Raw genomic sequence first — 18,019 nt, 5'->3', positions numbered from 1 at the left:
TTGTCCACCACCATTTGCAACTGGGTGTGGCAGGACTGCAGAGCATAGATCTGATCCGTTGGTTTTGGGATCGCTTAGCTCTGTCTATCACTTGCTGCTTATGCTGTTTGGCACGCAAGCAGTCCTGTTTTATAGCTTCACCAGGTTGACACCTTATTTTTAGGTATGCCTACTGCTGCTCCTAGCATGCCCTCCTGCACTCTTCATTGAACCAGGGTTGATCCCCTGGCTTGATGGAAATACTAGAGTGGGGGATATGCCGGGCCATGAGATTACAAGTTGTGTTCGAGTACAATTCTGCTGCTGCTGATGGCCCACAGTGCCTCATGGATGCTCAGTCTTGAGTTGCTACATCTGTTTGAAATCTATCCCATTTAGCACAGTGGTAGTGCCACAGAACACTGGAGGATGCATGGTATCCTCAATGTGATGGCAGGACTTTGTCTCCACGACTGTGCGGTGGTCACTCCTACTGATACTGTCATGGACAGATGCATCTGCGGCAGGAAGATTGGTGGGGATGAGGTCAACTGTGTTTTTCCCTCTTGTTGGTCCCTCACCACCTGCCACAGACCCAGCCTAGCAGCTATGTCGTTTAGGACCCAGCTAGCTCAGTCAGTAGTGATGCTACCAAGCCACTCTTGGTGATGGACATTGAAGTCCCCCACCCAGAGTAGATTCTGCGCCCTTGCCACCCTCAGTGTTTCCTCCAAGTGATGTTCAACATGGAGGAGCACTGATTCATCAGCTGAGGGAGGGCAGTGGTGGTAATCAGCAGGAGGTTTCCTTACCCACGTTTGACCTGATGCCATGAGACTTCATGGGGTCCGGAGTCAATTTTGAGGACTCCCAGGGCAACTCCCTACTGACTGTATACCACTGTGCCCCCATCTCTGCTGGGTCTGTCCTTCCAGTAGGACAGGACATCCCCAGGGATGGTGATGGTGGAGTCTGGGACATTATCTGTAAGGTATGATTCCGTGAGGATGACTATGTCAGGCTGTTGCTTGACTAGTCTGTGAGACAGCTCTCCCAATTTTGGCACTAGCCCCCAAATGTTAGTAAGGAGGACTTTGCAGGGTCAACAGGGAGCGATTGACGTTGTCGTTTCCGGTGGGTCGACTAGGACTGTAATCACTGGAGTTTAGAAGAATGAGAGGGGATCTCATTGAAACATCTAACATTCTGACAGGGCTGGACAGACTGGATGCAGAGTTGATGTTTCCTCTAGCAGGGGGATATGGGGAAGGCCATTTAGGACTGAGATGAAGAGAAACGTCTTCACTCAGAGGGCATAATTCTCTACCACAAGTCACTGAATATATTTATGAAGGAAACAGATAGATTTCTAGACTCTAAGGGCGTCAAGGGGTATGGGGAGAGAGCGGGAGTATGGTATTGAGATAGAGGATCAGCAATGATCATATTGAATGGCGGAGCAGGCTCGAAGGGCTGAATGACCAACTCCTGCTCCTGTTTTCTATATTTCTATGTTTCCAAGATTATGGAGAAAAGGAAGATCTATTTACAGAAGGGTCAGCAGAAAGATAAAGATGGAGTACTGGATGTAAATATTGTGAACGAAACAAGAGAAAAGAAAAGGAAACATGTCCAGCGTGGGGAAAGCAGTGCTTTAACTACAGGAAGTGGAATCACTTTGCACACAAGTGTTTTGCTGGAAAGAAGAAAAGCAAACCTATAAAGATGGCTGCTGGAGAGATGCCGGACAAATCACTCTAGAACAGGTTGACACCAGCAAATCTCAAGATAAAAAATGCTTTGTGACTAATTGAATGGTGACTACAGAAGGAGAGCATCAAGTTAATGTGAAGTGTCAGATAGATACTGGTGCTACGTACAACTTCATGAAATTCACAGACCTGTGTTAATTTGCTCAAGATACTGACCTGAAGATGAAGCCGTTGAAGGTAAATTTGAGGTGATAGGATGAACGATGCTCCCTCCAAGAGGGCAAACTAAGCTGAGAGCCCAATGCAATGGGAAGAAAAAGGACCTACAGTTCCAGATAGTAGACATGAAGCAAAGTCCCCCCCCATCTCAAATGAAACAAGTCAAAAGCTTGATAACCCTCCATGTACCAGAAGAGATTTGCAGCGTTTTGCACCAAGCCATTAAATGCTGAACGAATCCTGACAAATTATAAAGATGTTTTCACAGGTCTTGGATGTTTCCTGGTGAACATCATCTTGAAGCAGATGAGAGTGAGAGACCAACTCAGCATCTTCCAAGGAGAGTTCCAGCTGCCCTCAAGTCCAGCCTGAAAGACAAGATAGAGGAGCTTGAAAAAATGGGAATAATCAAGAAGTGACAACTCCTACAGTCTGGATTAGCAGCAATGTAGCAGTGAAAAACCTGGAAAACAGATAGTGTGCTTAGATCCGAAAGACCTCAACAAATCTTTAAAGTGATCTCACTACACCATACCAGCCATTGAAGAAATTTTGCTGCAACTTGCCAAGGTAAAGGTCAGTACATAGGCCACGTACTGACCATAAAAGCACTTTGCCCTGATCCTGATAAGGTGCAAGCTGGAGCAGAAATACAGAAACCAACAGATTTGAAGGCAGTTGAACAATTTGTAGGATTGGTGAAGTACCTTGTAAAATTCTTGCCCAATTTGTTATCAGAGTATGAACCTCTACATAAGTTCACTGCAAAGCATGTTCAGTGGTTTTGGGGCACAGAACAAGAAGCAGCTTTCACTTGTATCAAACAACTAGTGACAACAGCGTCAGTGCTGAGTTGCTGTCAATGACGATGTCACCCTGCAGTGTGATGCCAATGAAACAGGACTTGGAGCAACCCTCATGCAGCAAGGGCAACCAGTTGCGTTTGCATTTAGACTGTTACTGCAAACTGAATGATGCTACACACAGATTGAGAAAGAGTGCCTGCCATTGACCTTGCTTGTGAGCATTTTAATCAGTTCCTGTTTGGGAGAGACAAAGTGATGGTAAAGTCTGATGGCCTACTCCTGCTCCTAATTCGTATGTTCATATGTTCTGACCACAAACCACTTCAAAGCATCTTTCTCAAACCATTTCTATCTGCTCTAAAGCATCTGCAAAATCTGTTACTTTATTTGCAGAGATCTCATTTGGAAGTGAAGTGCAAGCAATAGAAGCAGAAGCTCATTGCTGACATGCTGCTGAGAGCCGCACTCCCTTTGAAGGAAGTTCATGACAGAATGTGAAACTTTCCAGATTCAATGCAAAGCAGCAGCACAACACGACTCTGGAAGTCATCAACCCAGCAGAGATATTGAAACTGACAATCAAGCAAACTATGCAAGAAGATGCAACTCTTCAAGTGCTACAGAAAGTAATGATGAAAGAATGGACTAAAACCATCAAGGACACTCCTGTTGCTATAAGAGAGTATTGGGCAAACAGAGATGATGTGATTGCCTGAGATGGTATTTGTATAAAGGAACTAGTCATTATCCCTAAAGAGATGAGAAAAGAGATTCTGAAGCTCATCCATGCATCATCAAGGATTGTTTCTAGCCTCTGGGAGGCATGAGAAGTGCTCTACCAGCCAAACATGACCAATGAGTTTAAGGACCACATCAGCCAGCGCAGTGCTTATAATGAACATCAAAGTGAAATGTAAAGAGCCATTCATGACACATGAGATCACTGACAGACTATGAATGGAACTTGGAGTAGACCACTTCGCTCTCACTGGAACTGGCTACCTTGTCACCAACCACAGTTCAGACAACTGGGAGTTAGACCAACTGACATCAACGACTGCCACTGAGGTTGTAGTATGCCTGAAAGCACATTTCCGTTGTTACGGCATCCCTGACATTGTGAGGAATGACAATGGCCTTCAGTTCATGAGTGAAGAATTTGGTCACTTCATGAATGAGTGGGAAATTCAGCACTACACATCATCTCCACACTACCCCCCAGTCAAATGGAAAGGCTGAGGCAGCAGTGAAAATTCCTAAAGGGATCATCAAAAAATCAAGTGGATCTAGCACAGAGGTGTTCAAGGTGATCTTAGAGTGGAGAAACACACCTACTGAAGGCATGGAAAGTCGTCAAGTCCAGTGACTAATGTCACACCGCACCTAAACTACTCTTCCAATAGCCAAAAATCTACTGAGGCAGTAAAAGCAGAGAGTGACAAAATCAAAGTGAAACTATGGTGTTATAGAGTTGATTTTCCAGGCAACATTTCTTGGTGGAAACGTTGAATTTTATTTACAAGACAGCAGCAGCAGCAGCTACATGTGTGCATCCCACTCTATAGTTAAAGAAGAACTCCCTCCTAGAGGTTCCCCTGCTGCTAACTCATTGGGTTACACAGATCATGCAATCTTATAACACAGGATTATTCTTAAAGCTGCAGTCCTACGTTTATCAGAACTATAATTACTACAGACAGAAAGCCAATTTTCACTTTGATAAAGCAGCCAAATCAATGCTGGAGTTAAGAGTTGGAAAGCTGGTCAGTGTGCAAACATTCAACACACTCAACCAAAGTCAGCCCACTTGGCAATTTGGAAACTGTGTAAAGCAGTTGTTGCTTTGATTGTGCACGATGAAAGTGAACGATCAGATATATTGTTGCAACCACAGACACATAAATGCAACCAGAGAAGCTGCTCCTTCACAACACACAGCTGGTGACAGTTGATTTCGCCAACCGAACAAGGAACAGAATGATCATCAGTCCCAGGAGTCAACTGCTCCCCAACAAATGATTCAGCAGCAACACTCTCTATGGCAACGACATTCCCCAGGGACACAATATCACCCCAGATGAACAACCAATGACAACATGTATGCATACCACTAGAAGACATGAACACGTTAAAGAACATGCATGCAATGCCTGTGTAAAGGCAGACGAAAGCAAGACAAACTAGAATGAACAATTTTCTGTTCGCTCGTGACGACTTTCTTTATGGACCGTGTATGTAAGGAACTTGCGAATGATAGTGCATGTAATGTGTTCTTTTTCTTTTCATGAAAAGTGTGATGTTTGGAGAAATGCCTTTGTGCACAGATGCCAGTTGTTTTTTAATTTATTCTTTCATGGGATGTGGGTGTTGCTGGCAAGGACAGAATTTGTTGCCCATCCCTAATTGTCCTTGAACTGAAAGGCTTGCTAGGCTATTTCAGAGAGCAGTTAAGAGTCAACCACCTTGCTGTGGGACTGAGGTCACATGTATGCCAGGCCAGGGAGGACTGCAGATTTTCTTCCCTGAAGGACATTAGGGGCCTAGGTGGGTTTTTATGGCAATCGATGGTAGTTTCATGGCACCACTACTGAGACTAGTTTTCAATTCCAGATTTAATTAATTGCATTTAATTTCCACCAGCTGCCATGGTGGGATTTGAACCCATATCCCCAGAGCATCAGCCTGGGTCTCTGGATCATTAGCCCAGTGACATTACAGCTACAACAGTGTTTCCCCATGACCTCTGAGTCATGTGATCTCTGACATCATTCTCTTGTGAGTAAAAGGTTCAGGCAGAAGCTATTTTACTCACCACATCGAACAGATCATGAGTCTTTTTGTACCCATTGTTAGTGCCAAGTTGCATCATTGAATATATACTTATTAGAAGAAAGTTATGTCCTCAAGTAAAATCTTCTTTCCTTGACTAGAGAGCTGGCGGATGAGCCCCATTTAGTAGTCTGACTAATGAAACTTAGTATAAAGAATAGATGGACTGCAATATTTGTTGAAATTAAAAATTGGGATTTAAATAGCTGAAGGAACAATCTTTGAAAACATTAGGCAATTAATATAGCCAAATCCACAGTCCAAGACACTTGGTCCTTGGCAAGGTTTCCCTCCATGGTTTTCCACCAGGGAAGTGGACAATGAGTGCAGTCAATGGTCACATTAATTTAAAAAGTTCAATAGATTTTCCTTCAATGAATCCTTGGAGGGGCTGGAGATTAAGGTTGTGGAAGATAGTTCCAGTCCTTCATTGTTCTTGGAGAGAAAAGGAGCTAGCAAAGGAGTTACAGTTGGAGCTGTTGGTTATGAACTCTGCAAGCTCAGTCACTTTGGGGGCTTAATGTACTGCTTAGAAATGTTACTTGTTCATTAAAAATTTTATAGAGGCATGTCAACCTATAGGTTTTTCTTCAATTCTGGAGACGGTGACAGCCGAGCGACATGGCCAACTGGGAGACACTTGAATCTTGTGAGTAATTGTTTGTAATGAAACAAGCTGTCTGAACTTTCAGAAGGAGAGAAAGTTTTTAACAGTATGTGGGTCCCAAGCAGCTATGATGTACTTTAAATGTGGTCCAACCAATGTCTGGTACAGCATTTCCTTTACTGTAATTGAAGAGTGATGGAAGTTCCATTTGATGAACCCAACTATTTTGGATCCCTTGGAGGCTGCATATTGAATTTTTACATTCCACTTTAATTTTTTTTGGATGTAGAACCCTAAGTAACGGCATTCTTTAGTAACTTCAAGGCAGGAATCACCATTGTGCAGTTGGGTACTAATGGATGTCGAGTATTGCTGATTCACATGATGTTACTTTTCTCAATGTTGAATTTCATTCCCCATTGGCCAATTTGACAAGATTATTTATACCTTCCTGAAGTCTAACCTCATCTGCATAGAGTACTGTCTCTATAATCTAAGCAGTCATCCGCAAAGAGTCTGATCTGGCTTGATATTCAATCCTGGATGTTGTTTATAAAGAGGTGAAAAAGGGTCTATAGGCAATACAGAAAAACCGAGACAAAATGAAGGGTAACAAATCAATAAAAAGCCTCAGGCTACCTGCTGGGCTATGCCCAGGTTTCCCTTTGTTGGTGTTTCTTTCTATTGCTATGTTTTCTAACATTGTAAGCTGAGCATTTAGTGTGCATTGATAAAGCCCAGCACTTCATTATGGTTCTCGTGATTTGATAAAGTAACTCACAGTTTGTATAGATGTCCATTTTGTGTAACAGATGGCAAATTTACTGAAGAAAACTCTAAAATTTACCTTCTGAAAAGCAAATAATGTCAAATTGAAAATGACGGGAGTTGATTTGAACCCCACCAGCCTGGAGGAAACCTATCAGATGGATAATTAAAAACAAGAAGGTTGCCCAGATCACAACCATTTTTGATTTTGTAGGCAGGATTTTGTAGGCAGGTAAGGCGCCTGGCTAAAGCAGACAGGAGCCTTGTAAATGCATGCAAATCAGCATCCCATTACATCGGCAGGACTTTGATGCGGGAAAGCCTGCTAAGCAGAAGTAGATCTGAAGGAATAAGAGGCCATGTGAGCTAAGTCTAGCTTTCCTTTCTGGAGCCAAGAAGAGGAGGGGTGTTCATGCCAGCCCCACAAGGAAATTTGTGGTCTCCCCTGCCCTGGTATTCCTCTAGCCTTCCACCCACAAGACCACCCAGAAGGACCCTCTCTGCCACTTAACTGGGGCAGCCAGTATCTAAATGAGGCCCAAGAGTTGAAATACCCTGGGCCTGAAATTTATGCCCGTGAATGTGTTTTGCATTTTCCCATGCTTTGCCTGCCCTAAACCTATTTTGAGTTAAAATTAACCCCAAACTCATTCAGAAAGAGTGAATCTATTTGGCATCTTTTCCAACACTGAAGTAACACAAATGGCTTGAAACAGATGCAAGGCACGACACGTCCTCTTTATGGACATCAGAAACTTAAGGGTGTCAATTCACAGTAAAGAGCTCATGATTACTGTTGCTATGAAGGAAATTGCATTGGCTGCTGATAATTTGAAGTCATTTTATGTGCTAAAATTATGAGTGCAGTAATTTGAATTAAGCAATGTAAATAAAGCAGCAATGTGGGAAGCTAGGACTGAAAAATCTGAATTTGATGATTCTAGTTAAAAGGATTTGACTGTGGGTGAGGAATTGGATAGCCCTGTTTTTTTGGGTGTGGAGGTCACAATTTGTGACCTGCCGTTTCTCTGCAAGTCGGGTTGGGTTAAATGCAAATACTGACATCATCTGAATGATTGTAGCATTGGCCCACGGGGCGTCTGTACTGCTATATGCACCTCCAAACTGCCTGCTGCCTCTGTGCTCAGCAGGGAGATGGGGAGGGGATGGTCCTGGCAGCGTTGTTCGCAGACCACGTGGTACTGTTAGCCTGCTCTTCTTAAAGGTTGGCTGTACCTTAAAGAGGAGATGCACAAAACAGTTCTGCTTGATTCTCTTCCCACGTCTAGAGATGCATAAGGCAGCTGAAACGCATGCTTACGTCTGTTTCTGTGGCTAGTTTTTTTATCCCTGGAACAGGTCACTAACCTGTCACCAAAGGCTGTAGCTTGAGAGGCACCACTCCACATCAAGCATGACTGGCCATGAGACTCTCCCACTCTTACTGCCTACCATCAGCATATTGGAAGGATTCAGAGGTTGATAATCAACCTAGTTGGCCACATTATGAGTATGCCTTCCTTGGCCATCAAGTCCTGGAGAATGACTTGAACCCAGGGCTTCTGGCTCAGGAGCAGGGATGCTGCCCACTGTACCACAAGCCACCCCACAAAATGATTACCGCAATGTAAATTCTTGCAAAGTGAACATCAGGACAGACAGAGGGCTCCAGAGTGACATGTGCAGCACTGGAGGCAGACAAGTTCTGCTACAGAGGACTCAGATGAGGACAATGATGGGGCAGCATACAGGAAAGTGCTGAGGTGCCTGCACATGATGGACATTGGTTGGCCTGCCAGACAGCCTCCAGTCACTGTCAAGGAGTATGGAGAAGTCTGTCTCCAAATTGACAGAGGGCATGACACAGAGCTTGCCCTCTCTGCAACCGCTGCTCCATTTCCCTTTTGTGCTGCAGACCCAGAGGCACTGCACTGCTGCCCCCATAATTGTTGCAACCTTTGTGTGCACAGGTCACCTACTCCTCTGCCCTCCCCCATCAAAACCCTGTCAGGATGTGGCAAAGCTTTCAGGCAAATCCAGGAACTCGCCAAAACACCTCCAAGAACACTTCAGAGTACTCCCAGAAACTTAGCAATAGAAAAGGTTCCAAAAAGCTGCCTGTTGTGTCTGTCCCTTTGTATAGCACCAGTGCAGAGCTCCTCTTACAGTTCACACTGACTGTTTGCAGAGTGATCAGCAAAGAGGCTGTCTGTACATTCACTGATCAAATTTGAAATCCTGGCATGCTTCCTATCCAGCAAAGCCATGCAGGCCACACAGGAAGAGGCTGGGGGGCACAGGACAGGCAGCTATGAGAGGTAACTTTGCATCCTATAGATGTAGCTATCCCATGACATGGAAATTGCAATGGTTCATCCTAAAGGTTTCAGCAACTCAAAATTACCCTTTTAATATTTTTAAATTTGTGCTGTAGCTTCAATTCCAATGGAACGTTTGAACTGTAAACTGGAAGATTGGTGTATAAGTGTGCTCCCTGTACCTGGCCTGGTGCAGTATAACATTGATTCCTTAACATTGATTCATTTTTCCATAGTTTCTTATCATGTTCAGAGCTGTTGTTGCCTCCAGGCTGTGCACAATTTTTCTCATTTTGGATGGAAATTAAAACCTTATGTCCCATCTCCATTTCCCATGCACATTCTCCTCATATAACTAAAGTTATTGTTTTATATAATAAAGGAATCCCAGGTAGAGATGCCAGCATGTGAGGAGTTCCACAGCATAAAATGTTTTTGTTTAAAGAATAGAGCTTTGGATCGTGTGAATGCGCCATTTGTGGTGGTCATATTGTCCAGTTGACTTACTGATGTGTGCTAAATTTCAGGCACATGTCTCGATGGAACTATTACCATAAAAAACTGTCTGTTGTTATTGTACAAATACCAGGAAAACAATCTTAGAATGCTAGTTAATACATTGACCTTTCACCCCTATGAGAAAGAGTGAATCTAGCCCTGATTGTTAAGTGACAGTCTCCTATCTATTCAACTAAACTTCTGGTAATCCAACTTACTTTCCTGAACCTCATGTTAATTATTGTCAGAATATTGCCATCGGCGTGCGGAGGCGGGCCTGACAGGCTGACGTGTAAAATGATGCGCGATAACGTCGGGCGTGCGTCCCGGCGTCATCACGCCTCGTTTCGCTATTTCATTCCGCGGGCACACACTGGAGACAGCTACTCGCCTGCCAAACTGTCAACAGCCAATTAAGGCCATTAAAGAACCAATTAAAGTTGTTGACAACGCTTCCTGTCCAGCCTTAAGGTTGGCGGGCAGGCGAAGAGCCCAAGCGGCCTTTGCGTTTTTCAGGAAACCTCATCCACGGACGGGATGAGGTTCTGTGAAGGGTTAATAAAATAAATGAATACATTTTGCTAAATTGACAAACATGTCCCAGCTTATGTGACACTGTCACATGAGGGGACATGTCTAAAATATTTTTCACTTTATTTATAAAGAAGTTTCGTTATGTACTTAAGCGTAAAATGGCAGCGTGCAGCAGATCGTGGGTGGCAATCGGCTCTGCCCTGCCCACTCCCGCCCAGCCCGCCCGATGTAGGTAAGATTCAGCCCTATATTGCAAATGTTTCCCTCCTTTTGAAACTGTAATCATCATTGTCCTCTTCAAAAATGTATCCTTGAAATTTTCCTCCTCACTAACAAATATCCCATCTTCAATGTACCATTCTTCTCCAAGATACTCAAACGTTATCACTTCCTAGGTCTTGCTTGAATGCATCCAATCAGATTTCCGACAGCACTGAAATAGCCCTAACTAAAGTAATGAACTGCATTCTCTGTGACTGTGACCATGGTATTTTATCACTCTTACCCTTGATCTATCTCCTGACTTCATCAATGCCACCCCTCCAATGCCCAGGTTTGTGAGACAGTTCTCCCTTCATTCCACTCTTACCTATCTGATTGAAACCCGATATCTGCAGCAGTGGTTTCTCTTCCCAGCCCAGAATTCCTGTCACTTCAGTAACTTCCCAAGGATCCACCTTTGGCTTCCTCCTCTTCTCATCTACCTCAGGGTACTTTGGCAACATCATCTGCAAACAGCTTCAATGTGTATGCTTGTTAACACTCAGCTCTACCTTTCAACCACTGCTCTTGATCCTCCCACTGCATCTTTTCCATCAGGTGTTTGTCCGACATCCAGCCCCAAGAGTGCCTCAGCTTCCTCTAAAAATTGAGAAGGCAGAAGCCATCAGCTTTGGCCAGTGGCACAAACTGTGCATCCCTCCTATCTCTTTTAGAAATTGTCTCACACTGAATTGAACCTCAGCATCTGTTTGACCTTAAATTGAATTTCTGACCATATCTCTTCTTCATCAGAAAGACTGCCCAGGTCTAGACGTATAACATCTTTCAGGTCTGCCCACCTGCCACAGAAGCTTTCATTTATTATTTCTTCACCTCCAGACTGGAACGTCCCAAAATTACAATTGAGGCCAAGGTGAAATCCCAACAATCTCTAGATCAAAACCCTGCAAATGGGGTGGAATTCATTTTTTTAGCTGCAGCCATTTTCTGTATTGTGGGCCAAGAGCAAATCCTCCACATTAAATCAAACAAGTGTGTCTGAGGAGTTCCCCCTAAGGATTCTATTCTTTATAAGAACACAAAAAAAAAGCAGGAGGAGTAGACCATATAGTCCTTCAGCCTGCTCCAGCATTCAACACAATCATGGCGGAGCGGGTTGGAGGGGCTGTATTGTCTACTCCTGCTCCTTTTTGTTCTGTTCTTATGTCCTTATAAGGGATCTGGAATTCTCAGGGTTGCCTGGGAATTCTCTAGACAAGCCTGTTTAATGTAAGGTGCCAGATCTACCCATAGCCCACAAATCAGAAACTGGATGAAGCCTTCAGCCCATAAAAGAACTCAAAAATCAGTAGTACTGAAAGCTGGTCTGAATCCTTTTCAGGTCTTTTGAAAGGCTGTATAAGTTCTGCAGAGGAAGGTTAACCATTCCTTTTCTTAGCCTGCCAAAAGACTGCTTTCAAACCTCAAGGCTTTTTCTTTTGCTCAGCATTCTTCAGTGTACAAGATGCCTCAGGATATCTCTACTGCAACAGTTATGGGTAACTTGGCCTTAGAAGGGCAGATCAGTTGGGTACTATTAAACCTCCCTTCCAGGTGCCAGCAACCCAACTCACTTTGTTAGTAGCCATGTTGCCTTTTTCAGCTATCTCTAGACATACAGCCCAATCCATCACGCTTCTGCCAGTGGAGCTGAATTTCAGCGCCTATTACTCCAGTATTCTCCTGGCTGGCCAATCGTTGTCTACACTTTACAAACATCAGCTTACCCAGAATTCTACATTCTGTATCCAATCCAATGCCAAGTGTGACTCACATCATCTCTATGCTTGCTGACCTACATTGGCTCTCAGTCACCTTGTCACTTTAATTTTAACATTCTCATCTTCATGTTTAAATTGCTCCATGGTCTTGCCTCTCCAAGTTTCTCTGTTTCACCTCCCTCAATCCTCAGCTTTCCATTTCTCTTACCATTATCAGTTATGCTTTCAACCAACCAAGTCCAATGTGTGTAATTACCACCATCCCTCCCTAAATTCCTCTGCTCTTTGCTTCAAAGACCCTACCTTAAAACACATGACTGAGATCAAGCTTCTTTGTCCCTCTTCTACTGTCCTCCTTTGGTACAGTCTCCATTTCTTAATACAATTTTGTGAGGCATCTTGTAGAATATTTATCTGTTACTGGCAATTCCCTCAGAACCGATCCCATAACTTCATTGGATGCACTGTGGAAATCCTGATTCTTATGGGGTTTCTGCTGTATCTCCAGCAAAGTTATGGCAACAGAGTGGGAGCAGTTCAAATAAATTTTTGGCATATGTTAAAGGCACAATAGAAATGCAAGTTGTTGTTGTTAGAGGTTTGTAACCAATTAGTTCAATATGTTTTTCATTCACTGCTGAGTTATGTGCAGTTTCATACTGTGAACTCACAGCCAATACGTTAAGACCGCCCAAAATGATTTAATTCTGGACATTCCCAGCATAGTGTCTGTGAGGTCACGGTATGAAACTTCACATAATTCAGCACTGAATGAGAAACACATTGTACTAATTGGTCCCATCATCCTAAATGTTGCAGTAGAAGATATTTGTGTATCCTTCAGTATTGCTGGGTTTTAAGGCTTAAAACCCAGAAATGCTAGACCAGATATTTTATGTATAAAGTCTCCTGATGTAATATTAGGAAGTTCCCTGACACTGATAAGGTTAAGTGGTTTTCATAATACCATGATTCTAATGTAATTTGCTTAAAGACCATTATCTGCCTGGTGAAGGACAGGCTGGGAGGACTAACCAGGATCTCTTTGGGATCAAGTTGGCTCTACATGACAAGCTAAGTGATGGGAGATTGGCACTGTGTCAGCTGTCCATGGTAAATTTGGTTATCAAAGATTTGAAGCAGATAAGTGTAAACTTGGCTCAGTGGCAACATTCCTACCTCAGCCCCAGTCCAGGACATAAGAACAGGTTTGATCTGTGTGTTTAATCTGTGTGCATAAAATATTCCATGGCACTGTTTGAAGAAGAGCAAGAGAGTTCTCCCGATGTCCTGTCCAATATTCATCCCTCATCCAACATCACCAAAACAGATTGGTTGGTCAGTTATCTCATTTTCTATTTGTGGGATCTTAATGTGAAATCCTATACAACAGCAATCACTTTCAAAAGTAAGTCATTGGCTGCAAATTGCTTTTGATCAACCAAAGAATGAGAAAGGCGATATGTAAATGCAAATTACTTAGTTCTTTCTAAGTTCAGGCTGACTAGTCAATAATAGTATCTGGAAGGTGAGCTAATCTGTTCCGGGAACTGGGACTCTACGTAACTTAGAGCGAACTTTACAAACATTAACTTTCGCAGGTTGGATTGCATGGCTGGTCAACTAATGGAAACTTTTTGCTGCTAAGTTGTACAGTTTTACTTTGATACTCCTGTACCACCACTGCACACATTTGTCTGGATTTAGGTAAATCAAACAAATCAAAACTCTAGCTTCATGGATTTCTGAGTAGCTTAGTTTTGGAATCTCAAATGCAATGCTAGTTGTTAATGATATGGTAATTGCATTAAGATTAAAGATATATAGGTGGAGGACATTGATTGATTAAGTATCTTGAGCATATATAAAGAGAAACTTGCCTTCTGTGATATGCGGACACCGCAAGGGATGGAGTGCACCATCCCCACCCAAAATGACATCTTAATTTAATTTGCTAAGTTTGCTTTAAAGTTTTGTTTTTGTACGGTGCCCCTTTAAGGGGTGGTTCATTAGTTAATCAATTTATTTTAGCCATCTGCTTTTACTCAAAAGAGTATACAGAGAGACTCACGCCAGGGTGTCCCTGCAAAGGGATTGTGCTGGTGCACCTGAGGCTTTCCTCAACCGATGGGCACTGCAGGAGCTGGAGTGCATCAGCCGCCCCCAAAATGACATTTTGATTTAATTTGATAAATTTCAGTTAAAGATTTTGTTTTCTTTTTGTTTCAGTGTTCCTTTAAGGGGCTGTTAATTAGTTAATTTGGCCATTTGTATTAGTTTGCTCAAGAGGGTGTAAAGAGGGACTTACCAGACCTCTCTCCTGTCAGGAGTAGTGGCTATCCTCAGAGAGCCGCTGCTCAGGAATCTGCACCTCCACCAGTACGAGTTAATGTGCCTGGCAGAAGAGAGGGCTTGGGCTGCTAGGGTGACCAGAGTTGGGGACATGCTGGATGGTAGAGGAGCGGGCTGTCCATGCAAGTGTCTGTCCATGTCCAGCTCCTGGCCAAAGCCATCCACTGCCTCAAAATGGTGTTGCTCGGCCACAACTGCACTTGAGAAGTTGAGGCGGCTCAAGCGTGTGATGGACTGAACTGACCTCCGTTTGGACGGAATTTCACATTGGCCCCATGTCCTGAAACCACCCTTGGGAACCTCAGTCCCACAATTTGAGTCGTCTCATGGAAATTCTCTCCATGCCTTTTCATTCTGCATGGAGGGGTTTCTTGTACCGGCTGCTGCTGCACACCCTTCACTTCCTCACCCTTGTCAACCAACCGGACACACCGTGGCATTCCATCTTGCCCTCTGGAGGTGGTGGGAGCCCCCAGTGGAGCTGGGGAGATGGTGGGAGCCCTTCTACCTACTCTCCATTGCCCTTTATAACCCTAATGCCAAGCTATAGCCCTTCCATGCCCATTGACCCACTATACACTGTATAGAGCCAATGAACCCTATAGTAACAGTAGAATGTGTAAAACAGAGAAGCTTTGAAGGAAAGTAATTCATCCATAACTTTCTACTATGATAAAAAAAATTTCACTTCGAATGCAATAAAAGTGTCAATCATCTAAATGCTTTAAAGCTTCAATAACAAAGATAACAAACCTTTGAAATCACTTAAACTTGTGTAAATAAACAGAGATCAGAGAGTCTGAGCTGTCAATCAATGTTTTCTCTGGGGTACAGGTGTTCCAACAAGCGTAATAGTTATCTGGGCTCTCAGCCAAGCATACATAATGAAGCTTGGCTCATAATTGATACTTTGTTAATATTTTAAAGGGTCAGATGATTGACATTTTTTTTGCCTTCTAAATGGAATTACATTTTTAATATAGTAGAAAGTTATGATTTTTACACACCCTGCTGTCACTGTCACCTTGGCTCTATATGATGTATAGCGTGTCAATAGGCATGTATGTGCCATAGCTTGGCATAGAGGGCATGAGGGACCATGGGGGTGTGTGGAAGGGCATAGCTTGGCATTGGAGGTATGAGGGGCTAAAGGTTGTGGGTAGAAGGACATAACTTGGCAGTGGAGGTATGAGGGATCACAGGGGTTTGTGGAAGGGCAGAGCTTGGCATGGGGCATGAAGTGGACCTCTTGAACTTACCTTTTAAAAAATCCCCACATAGAGACTTGGCTCACAACTCCTCTGAGGGGTCACGAACCACAACTCATTAAAAAACCTGGCCCGACTTCATGAAAATTGCAGAGGAGAAGGACATGCCTATTTCCACAATGGAGCCAGCCAGATCAGAAGTGCTGGATGCGGGCTTTTGACAGGAACCAACCCACGTCCTTTAAAGTCACTCCTAAAAGTCAGACAGCCCTTGAATGGAGTTGGGAATCCCGGAATTGAGTCCCACCCACCATTTTTACAGGGATCCCGAATCATCCCGACTTGGTGAAAATCCAGGCCTGGGTGTTGGTTAGGGAGAAGGCAGACATTTGTAATGTTGCAGTCTGTAAATAAATCTAGTATAAAGTAAATGATTAGTGTCTGGTTTCCTACTTCACCAGCCAGCTTCAGCATGAACAGTGGTTTTCCTGCATGAGACTTAGCTGATCATGACCCACAATAATAAGGGAAAGTTATCAAATACCCAAAATTCTTAAAGATAGGATTATCCAATAGGCCAGCAGAATATACTTGCCCTTTAAAATTTTAGCCTCATGTAAGCACGTCACAAAGATGGAAATATGAAATTCATAAATACAGTAGACTTCTGAGTTAGAATTAAAGCACATTCTTAAGATACAGTAGAAAGAGCTTTAGTTTCAAATGTCATATATGACATGATAATGCTTTATGCTGACACTGGGTGCAAATGTAGAGAAGAGCTTCATTTCTCAGCCCAGATATCCTTCACCTTGATAAACATATTAAAAAATTACCAATATAGAAATGACAGTAATACGTTCACACTTTTGCAATGCAGAACATATTTTATTCATGAGCTATCTACTGAGTCTGTAAAGCCTTCGGCATTACTTGCCAATTAGAACCAAGTATTGCCTCAGTGCTGGACGCTTGGGCCTCCTCTCCTCTGGTGTAAATTATCAATATCGCCACACTGGTAAACAGTTCCCACAATATAAATAAAATGTGCTTCTGAAAACAACATTTATAATGAACCCAACATTACACAGTCTTGCTTCACCTCTCTAAATACCACTGGTGAAAACTGGAATTTATTAGTGAGACGTGTGCTGAAGCATCATTTGTACTGTTCCAGTTCGTATAATGAGCTCTTAATTAATGGCACTAAGTAATACAGCTGGTCATTAGTACAGAGGCAATCGTCAAAGCTGACTGTAAGTATCTCAATGGTGACTGCTGAGGCAAATAAACTATTGGTAATGTTAAATCCGCTCAATTGTGAGTGCTAGTAACAAAACCCATGGCCAAACTTCTTTGTGGAATTTCTTTGGCTTCAGAATAATTGAGCTAAGAGCGACAGATTTCTGTCCCTAACAGCACTGTGGGTGTACCTACACCACATGTTCGTACGTATGTACGTGGACTGCAGTGGTTCAAGAAGGTGGCTCACCACCATCTTCTCAAGGGCAATTAGGGATGGGCAATAAATACTGACTTTCCATCAATGGTCACATTCCATGAAACAACGAAAAAAAAATTTCAGCAAAAGTTATTTTCCCTTATTTAGAATATTGTTTAAAATCAAATATTAGTGTGGTGCAATGTTATTTATCTGGAGGCCTGGCAGTGTGAGCTTCGCCAGACGAGGACGGACCATGGAAAACACATCAACAGGGATGCCTTCCCACAGTGCTTGAGTACAACCACCGCCCTCTTCCCCATCTGTTTTATAATATAGACATTTGAGTTATGTTGCTATCAATTAATGATCTGGGGATTGGATCATAATTCTTTCTTTGCCAAGGACATTATCAAGCAAAAGCATAAATAAAAAAGAATGAGAATTAAATTATTTCGCTTTGAAGCTGTTCGAGCAAATGAAAAAGCCTTGAAGAGAAACCTAACAACTTTCTGAACACGCCAAACAGCTGTTGCTAATTTTATCCACAGGGGTCCCTTTCCTATTTTACTGAAGCCCGTGGATATTCAAGTAAAAAATGCTCATATTCTCCAGCTGTATTTTTTTTAACTTAAATTTCAATTTTATGTCTTCTTGTAATATATTTTATGTTGATCAGTTTTAAATTTCTTTGTAATTTTTAGTAGACATGTATGACAGCAATTAACTGCATAATTCTACAGTACGAATCTATTTTGTTTAATTT

The sequence above is a fragment of the Cetorhinus maximus genome, chromosome 3, assembly GCF_964194155.1.
Source record: "Cetorhinus maximus chromosome 3, sCetMax3.hap1.1, whole genome shotgun sequence".
In the NCBI taxonomy this organism is placed as follows: domain Eukaryota; kingdom Metazoa; phylum Chordata; class Chondrichthyes; order Lamniformes; family Cetorhinidae; genus Cetorhinus; species Cetorhinus maximus.
This window is presented reverse-complemented; position numbering follows the sequence as displayed.